General features: G+C 37.9%; 1 pseudogene; it reads right to left on the minus strand.

The window, feature by feature from the left end:
- Positions 1-1,440: 1,440 nt before the first annotated feature.
- Positions 1,441-2,605, minus strand: LOC123813441 (annotated as a pseudogene).
- Positions 2,606-9,276: the final 6,671 nt, after the last annotated feature.

Genomic DNA, 9,276 nt, shown 5'->3' on the forward strand with positions numbered 1-9,276 from the left:
GAAGTTATGAAGACTTTCTGTTGGAACACATTTGGAAAAGAGAATAAATAGCTTTAGTTTAATGAATTGCACTGCAAAGAAAATTGTTAAAGAAATTCATATCAAAGTCTGAGCATTAGTTTAGTGTTCTATACTTGATTCCATGATTTTCACAGGAAGGTCTTCTGCAAATAGAATATGCTTCTACACAGCCAAGATATTCAAGGTTGCTTGATTTCCTTACCATTACCACAAGCTTCTGCTGACATAGCAAGTCAGTCTTCGTTGTAACTGGTCAGGAATGGCCTTGACACCTTTTGCCTGCTTGGGGCCTCTGCATTACTGGGCACCTCCTCTGCCACCGTGAATGCCTCTGTGAATAACCAAGTGGCTCTTCCACCGGGAGGGGCAGTCTTATGACCTCTGGATGGAGCAGCACCCTGTACTCTACCACCCTTCCTATATCTCCAACTTGAAAATCTTTGTAAGCATGCTATGGATCTTCATATCCACCGTCATAGTTATAGTAATTATAGTCATAATGACCATAATAATATTAATATCCATAATAATTGACATGACCACTGGCCTGCAGTGACCGCGGAATGCTGCGCATGGCTTGTCAAAACATGAGAAAAACATACACAGAGACAACCAGGTCCTGTGGGGAAATAGGAATGGAATGCCACTCTCTCTAGTGGGGAGCATCTCATTCTCCCACCTGAGCAGGCTTTTATTGGGTTTGTTTACACAGGAATTCAGGTGATCAAACAATAGATAACAAAGAAGTCTGAGGGCCTATTTTGAGTCAGGATCAGATAGCTAAAGAGCTGTAAAACTTTGAGGAACAAACTTACTTCTTGCTTGGACCCTTATCAGTTAATTGAGAACATTCTAAACAAAGCAGGTTTCACAGGATTTTACATATTCTTTCTTAGGCCTGATCACCCGGGGAACCCGCCCTTTCCAGCACAGGGCTGCACTACCTTCCGTCATTGTTTCAGACTTAGGTGGAGCAAGGAAAGTAAGGCAGCCAAGAGATTAGGAGATTTCTCGCAGACAATGAGGACTCAGGCTATGTCAAAGCCGAGGGGTGATGGCCCATCACCCCTTTTTGCTGTAGCCCCCAAAGTCCTTCCTTGGGGGCCTTCCATGTGATCATGCCTGTCTTAGGTCATTCCCCCCTTGGGGAATCTTACCCATCATTGGCTAACCGACCAAGCACTGGGGGCCAGGCAGGATGAAGTAAAAAGAGCAGAAGCGGCTCTCCTGCCAGGGAGATAAACTTTTGTCTCCTTGCTGGCTTACGGTCCAAGGTCATTCCCTCAGCCTTAGGCTTGGCAGGGGTTACAGCTTCTGATACCAGGCAGGGTGGTTCCCAACAAATAATATGGAGCATATCCATAACCATCTATACCCACACCCTTGACCTATTGTTGGAAGCAGCATGTGAGGTGCACCTTAACAGTAGTAGTCATCATCTTCTTCTATTTGATTCTTTGATACTTGCCTCTGAGCTTTTCTTTCTTTCCTTTTCTGATCTGCTGGCTTAGCAAAAGCAATTCCATATTTTATCCCTTCAAGCCCTTGCCATTCATTTCTTTCACAGCATTGACAGGAACATCTCACTCATCAAAATGAATGAAAGCATAATCTTTTGGTGTCTTCACTCACTTTAGTTTCCCAAACTGACTAAATGCCTTTTCTAAAATCTCTTCTGTTACTATATTGGCAAGATTGTCAATATACAAATATGGCACTTTTACCATTGCCATAACCTCAGGATCAGGATCTTCTATAGGATCATCCCATTCAAGAGTCCCAGAATTTTCCAAGACCTTAACTTCATCTCTCATTGATCTATGTTTTGCCTGAGGAGCCATATTGAGATCTTCATATTCAAGAAAGCCAAAACCTCTGTTATTTTTTTCCTTGTCATCTGGTTGGTGGTATGAAATGATGTCTGTAAGACTCTCTGTTGCTTTGTTAAATTCTTCAAGAATATGTTCCTTGGTTTTACTCTTAGGAATAGAGCCCACAAAAATCCTGTTGGCAACTGAGAAGCAGACACCAATGTGTTTTCCAGAACAAATTTCATGATTATTATACAGTTTAACAGCCTCATGAGCAGCTTCCTTTGTACAAAAGGTGGCAAACACATAACCTCTGTTGAGACCTGTGAGTGGATCCATCATTAGATGATGATCCCATGTAGATCCCACTTTCTCAATAATGGGACAAGTTTGTCCTCAGACAGATCTTGGGATCTTCCCTACAAATATCTCCATGCCAACAGAAGCATGCTGACCTGAATAAATGGAATCCAGAGGTGGCCCCCCATATTCCTCTGTCCTGTGGTCACATCAAGTGTGTAACATGTTCTTTCCAAGAGTGCCTTAATTTTTGCCTCATCTGGTCCTTTACTAGAGTGCATTACTTTGGGCCCCTGTTTTTCTCTGTGCCTATTAAGTCTTCATGACTTCACATAAAAAGGCACTTTTGTTTTGAACATGAGAGAGATCACTGTTTTAAACTGATAAAGAGCTGTCAATGCACCATCTTCACTGAATTCCTTTAAAGCTTGGGTAGCTCTTCCATCTAAATCATTGTATACAACCAGCTGCATGGGTGAGCTCTGGATGGTCCCAGTGCCAAGGCTGCTTAGCCTCTCCAGTTGGTGTCCTGCGCACCTGTACCTATGTGATTGGGTCTTGGAAGATTATTTGTTTAATGTAAAACTCAATTTCCACATTTGTAAAATGAATATTTAAAATAAATAAACAAGAAAGAATTACTTCCTTCTGTCCTTGTTTCTTTTCTTTTTTTTCCCTCTGTCCTAACATTTTTCTTACATATACTTTCTAAAGCCAGTTATTTATTTTGTGACTTCACTGGATTTAAGAAGAAAATTTATATCACACATTTTTAACATCTATTATATGGACACATAGCAGATATTTAATGAATTCTTTTTCAATAAAAAACAATATCAAATAGTTTGTCCAATCAACATATCAATACATGTTGATACATGTCAAAATGAAAGTACTCAAAATACTTTATTGATAAACCTTAAATTCATTAATTTTAGGGTCACTTTAGAATGTATTTTTTTTATTATTTACAAACACTTTTTGAGTTGCAAAGATTTAGTACACCAAACGGAACTTCAACGTTGTTCATTCTCTGTCAAATCTAAAATCTCCCAAAACTTAAAAAAAATATACTCTTAAGTTCATCTGTATATTATTTTTCTGAAAAACATATTCTTCCCAGAGTGATATTCTATCATATTCTTTTTTTGTTTTTTGAAATGGTATATTGCTTAACTTTATACTTAATATGGTTTAAAATCGTCTCCAGCACAATGAGATATACCTTTCAAATGACAAACAATGGTGCTGAGGGGCTTCTCTGTGCTCCAACATAAGTGAAATTGTCAAAGTAGCAGCAACTACAATTTTTCAGCAAATTAGAAAGAGCAAAAATATCACAAACATAAAGAAATGGCACAGAAAATGACTATTTCTTTTTCCATTTATGCCTCCAGGAGACAAATCAAATGCAAACTCTAGACTTATTTTACAATGGCTGTAATCTATTATTTTAGCTGTTGGGGGAAAAGACATGATTAGATTTAGCTAAATATCCATAACCATATTGGATGTAATAATAACAATAATAAATGTTTCTGTCTGAACTGAAGTTGTGCTAATTATTTATTGAAGAGTACTCTAAATTATAGTGCTGATAATCTCCTATTATTGATATTTCTATAACATAAATTATTTTCTCTGACATTTGTTTGGATACCAAGGCCAACAAAATTTGAAGATCATTTATAATATGTATTATTCTAATATATGCTATCACCAGCTTACTATGAAGAATTTTTAATCAGACACATGCTGGTACCCCTAGTCCCTATGTATGGGTTAGGCTTATGAATACAATCCAGGCAGTATACAGAAAAATGCAAAATAAAGGTAGAAACACAGAGTTTCTGACAAGTGTTGTTTTTTGTTTCAGTTTTTTTCCCCAGTTCTGATTATTTGCCTGTCTTTGGGTTCAATTTGCTACTGCTGTATCCTTATACTAATGCCTCCACTTTACTTTACTTAAGTCAAGCTGTTTTCCATTACCTGCAGCCAGTTCTAACAAACATATTCTCTGTGTAAGTACTTTAAAGGATTAGAGAAAAATCTATTTTAAATGTCTTGAGCAGTGTTCTTTGCACATAGTCTACATGCTTTCTTATGATTGTAATTGCCCATATTTTAGAATGTCTTTTGGTTTACTATAAAACTATTTTGTGAAAAAAAAAAATTAAAGCTAGACTAGAGTTCTCTCTACATGTCTATCCCAAAATTACCAGCAGTAAAACAGACTGTTGTTACTAGAGATTCCAGAATACTTTAAAATTGTCATTGGAATGCTTATAGGGAAGCAAATGGAAACATCTCTACTTAGTTTTCCTTAATAGCCCTCCTCCTCTTAGGTGATTCATGTTATAGTTTTATGTTGCTGCAAGGGACTTTATGAGACAAGGATAGGCATAATTTTATTTTGTATATTCCCCCTGTAGTGTATGAACTTGAAGAGGTACTTGGTACTGTTTATGACAGAAACCTGATAACCTGATTCTTCTTGCTGACACAGTAAAGAATTACAGATCAGCATGCCTACTATCCTCCAAGCAAAGTTTATTAGTGCTAAGTTCTAATGGGAGGGCAAAAGCAAGGGTGGTGAGAGGAAGGGTAGCAAGAGCAGGGTGACCAGAGAATGGGTGACCAAGAAGGGAGTGGCCAGCGGCCCCCTGGCTAGAGGCTGACTGGTCAGAATCCCCCCAATGTGGCAAAAGGGCCAAGAGAGAGAATCCTTTGTTCTGAGGACTTATATAGAAGGTGGGATTGTGGTGAAGAAGTTACATTATGATTGACAGGTAAAAGTAGTGTCACTTCCATAAGGGAGACTTGACTACTCAAATGTGGGTATGTGTGGGGGTCTGTTAGCATGAATTCTTATCTTGCTTCAGACTGTATTTGTTCATTTTTCATATGTGATGGAAGGCAGGCAGTTAACCAGAGTTGTTTTATAGGCTTTTTCTTTGGGCACTGTAGATCCCTTTTCTTTCTCTTCTCTGCCTTGGGATGCACACATCGTCTCAAGGTTTTCCTTTTCCCAGCTAGTGGAGAAAAGTAAATGTGGAGAAAACTATGTGGAGGTGATACACATAGACTTTCAAGGGCTCCCCCCTCCTGCACTATCATAGTTTTGCTTGTATTGTTCAGGGTGCCTGGCAGTGTTATCTAGTAGGCTTAGGACTACTGAGTCAATGGGTGAGACATATCTTCCTTTGCTTTTTAAGGTCTTTGTTAGATTGCAATGGCGAGGACCCTGCCTTTATTTCTCCTCTGGCCACTGATTCCTAGATGCGGTAACCCAAGTGCTAAAAGGTGTTGCCTGGCAACCAGGAAGTAGCTGCTGGCCAGCAACAGCAGTGAAGTCTCAGAGTTTTTCTTATGCCATCTCCTGCATCAGTACCTTTAGGATCCCAGAGTTCTAGCAATAAAACAGTGAAGGTACATGAGGGTGGTGACTCTCTAGGTAGTGCTTCACACCTCTGAAATCTAAAAGAAATATAGGTCCCCAAAGAATTTAGTACAATAGCAAATAAGCACACAATATATACCAGCCAGGTAACATCCAAAATTACCACAGTTTGATTTAGTTAAGTATTTTTTAATGAACCTACTATGGGACAGATAGTCTGTTAGAAAATATAGATTTAAAAATGAATATTAAGAGTACCTTAAGGATCTTATAGTCTGAATGGAAAGACAAGATAAAAATGACTAGAATGTAATCCATAAATTCTACAATAGAGCTCTAGGCAATAGGTAGTGAATGAGAACACATATAAAAAGGATTCAATTTTTGGTAGTCAACAGTAGGCTGATTTTTAAGTGGAACAGTTACATTTTCCTTACATACTATACCTTACTGGTATACTTATTGTCTGCCCTCTAAAATACCTGCCTATTGGAATAAAGTGGTGCTTTCTGCATAGGGCTGATGTCTTCAGTTGATATATAGATAAATACCAAAAATTTAAGCTAGAAGTGTTGAAAGAACACAGGGAACAATAACTGGGTTTGAGTGTATAGGAGTTACTATTTTTTAATATAAATATCTTATAAAATGCTTTGCCCTCTTAAACTGTATGCATAAATAATTTTGATAAAAATTCAAATTTTTTTAAAATAGCCAATGAAATCAGAATTGGGAGGTGCCAGGTACTGTCCCTGCCACCTCACAAAAAAACCCCTGCTATTTTTGGTTATTCTCAAAATGTTGACAATGATATTGACTTTTCATATAGAATGAAAAGAAAACAAATTTTATTTGTTTCTGAAAGAAAGGACATCTCAGAAAGATGTAGGACTCAGGTTGGATTTGCTCATAGTAGTACATTTCTCTGATTAACACATATTATAATTTTGGTAAGTATAAGTTATCCAAGTTAGATAATTAAAAAATAACTGAGTTATTTGTGAATAATTCTGTCTTATTACACTGTTCATTATTCATTAAAAAATAAAGGCATGATATGTGGAAACCAGAAACCTGGGGAACAGCAGTTGACATATGGTGAGTAAGACACAAATTAAAGTAAAGTTGTTAGACGGTTTGAGCCAGATGTTGTGATTAATTGTTTTGTTAAGTGCTTCTTACTTCATTTAAAACTAGAGTGAAAATTGTCTTTTGACATTGCTATCTATTCAGATAAACCCAATTTACCAAACTATCCAAGCTTCAGCTATAGGGAAGAATCTACACAGCTAATTAATTCTGCTGAAGAAAGGAATATAAAATGCCATGGTCATTAGAATAGTTTATGTCCAAAATTTAATGTGATATGGAAAGCATTAACATGGCATGTTAATATAACATTATTAGAAGATTAGCATACTGTCACTTAATAAAAATAATTTAGATAACCATCAAAGGTAATTTCTTGTTTTGTAAATGATATGTATTTAGTTTTTTCTCATACATTAATTTTGTTTTCATATCTTGCCACATAAAACATAATGGAAAAATAATAAAACAAATCCTTTTCTAATAACATGGATGGATTAGAAGTAAAACATGTATTAAAATGAATTTAAAAAACTTTAGCCTATTTGCTAGGTTTTAAAAAATCCCATCTATTTTTTAAGAATCATTGCTTATATCCTATTTATTCATACCATAGATAATCCACTGAGAGATGTACTTAATCTAAGAATTAAGACATTATTTCTATGCAACTCATGAATAATCATCTTTTTGAATCACTATAAAGGTAATTTGTCTAGGAAATGAATGATAACCAATGTGAAACAACTTTAATGTTGCTCTTTTATCTCTTTCTCAATTGTGGTAAAGAAGATAAGAATGAAGCTATTCTTGTAGCAGATACACTCTAGGGTGTTTTCCATGATTTTCAAAACCTAGTATACACCTTTTGAATGTTGGTGGAAACTGTGATAGCTTCTAACCAATTGAATATAGCAAGGGTGATTGGATGTCATTCATATAATTATGTTAAGTTATATTGCAAAAGTGACAGGATTTTTCAGATTTAACCAGTTTGAAGTAGTCAAATGGAGATTATACTGAGCAGCAGGTTTCACCTAATGTTGGGAACCGCCCTGACTGGTATCAGAGGCTGAAACCCCCGCCTAGCTAAAGCTAAGGGAACGCCCTTGGAACCGTAAGCCGGCAAGGAGATAAAAGCTTATCTTCCTGGCAGGAATGCTGCTTCTGCTGCTTTATTCATAACTGAACCCCAAAAAGCTTGGTCGGTTAGCCAAAGACGGGTAAGATTCCCCACGGGGGAACGACCTAAGCCAGGCACGATCACTTTTGGGAGGCCCCCCCAAAAGAAGGACTTGGGGGGCTGCAGCAAAAGGGGGGTGATGGACCCTCGCTCCTCGGCTTTGACATAGCCTGAGTTCTCATCGTCTGGGAGAAAATCTCCTTATCTCTTGGTTACCTAGTTCCCTTGCTCCACCTAAGCCTGAAACAATGACAGGGTGTTGCAGCTCGGTACTGAGAAGTGCAGATTTCCCGGGGTGATCAGGCCTAAGAAAGAACATGTAAATTACTGTGAAACCTTCTTTGTTTAGAATGCTCTCAGTTGAATGAGAAGGGTCTTAGGAGGAAGTTAGTTTGTTCCTCAGTCTTACAGCTCTTTGACCCCAACTCAATAGACCGGCAGAGTTCTTTGTTTTCTATATTCCTTACTTCCCCTAATGAGTACTGTACTTTACCTGAATTATTATGCAAAATGAGCCCAATAAAAGCAGGTATGGACTGTAAATCGGCGCGCTCCCCACTAGGGGGGCTGGCCATTTCGTCCCTACTTCCCCACAGAAACTAGTCTGTCTCTGTGCATGTGTGTCTTTTTTTCTCGCGTGTTTATTGTCGAGCCATCCACAGCGTTCTGTGGTCACTGCTGGCCGGTGACCCACGCGCAACAACCTAATACATAAAAGAAGACAGGCTTTCCCTGAAGGCAGACACTCCAAGTGGGAGACTTTCTCTGTTTTTCGTTTGAAGACATAAGCTGCCAGGTATTTTACTGTCTTGCAGCAGTGTCCAAACTTTTGGCGTCTCTGGGCCCCATTGGAAGAAGAAGAGTTGTCTTGGGGCACACATTAAATACATTGTGACACATAATCACACGCAAAAAATCTCATAATGTTTTAAGTAAATTTATGATTGTATGTTAGGCCACATTCATAACCATCCTGGGCTGTGTGAGATCCACAGGCAGTGGGTTGGGACACCCCTGGTGGAGGAAATGAATTCTTCCCAAGTCTGAGAGAGCCTAGAAACTGATCCTGTCCTAGCCCCGTCTCCCGATAAAAACACAGCCCAGCTGACATCTTGCCAGACCTGAACAGAGGTCCCAGTTAAGTTGTACCTAGACATTCGACCTACAGAAAGTCAGATAATAAAATAAGTGTTGTTTACAGTGCTAATTTTTTGGTAATTTGTTATACAACATACAAAGTCCAATACAAAGCCTCTTAATAAAAACTAAAAACAGACCAGATGTCCTTACATTTCCAAAGCAACCTTAGCTTTTAAAATGAACTATTTTAATGCTTCATCAATCCTCACTGTAGTGTCAAAACAGTATATTTTTGCTGCTAGGCAACCACTTTCCTTAGTAATTTCTAGTTAGAAATGCTAAGTGTTTTTCGGCTCTTTCTCATTGTTTAACACATGTTGGTCCAAAAAAAA

The sequence above is a fragment of the Phyllostomus hastatus genome, unplaced genomic scaffold (genome assembly GCF_019186645.2).
Source record: "Phyllostomus hastatus isolate PE091 unplaced genomic scaffold, TTU_PhHast_1.1 phas_contig_152, whole genome shotgun sequence".
NCBI classification, from domain to species: domain Eukaryota; kingdom Metazoa; phylum Chordata; class Mammalia; order Chiroptera; family Phyllostomidae; genus Phyllostomus; species Phyllostomus hastatus.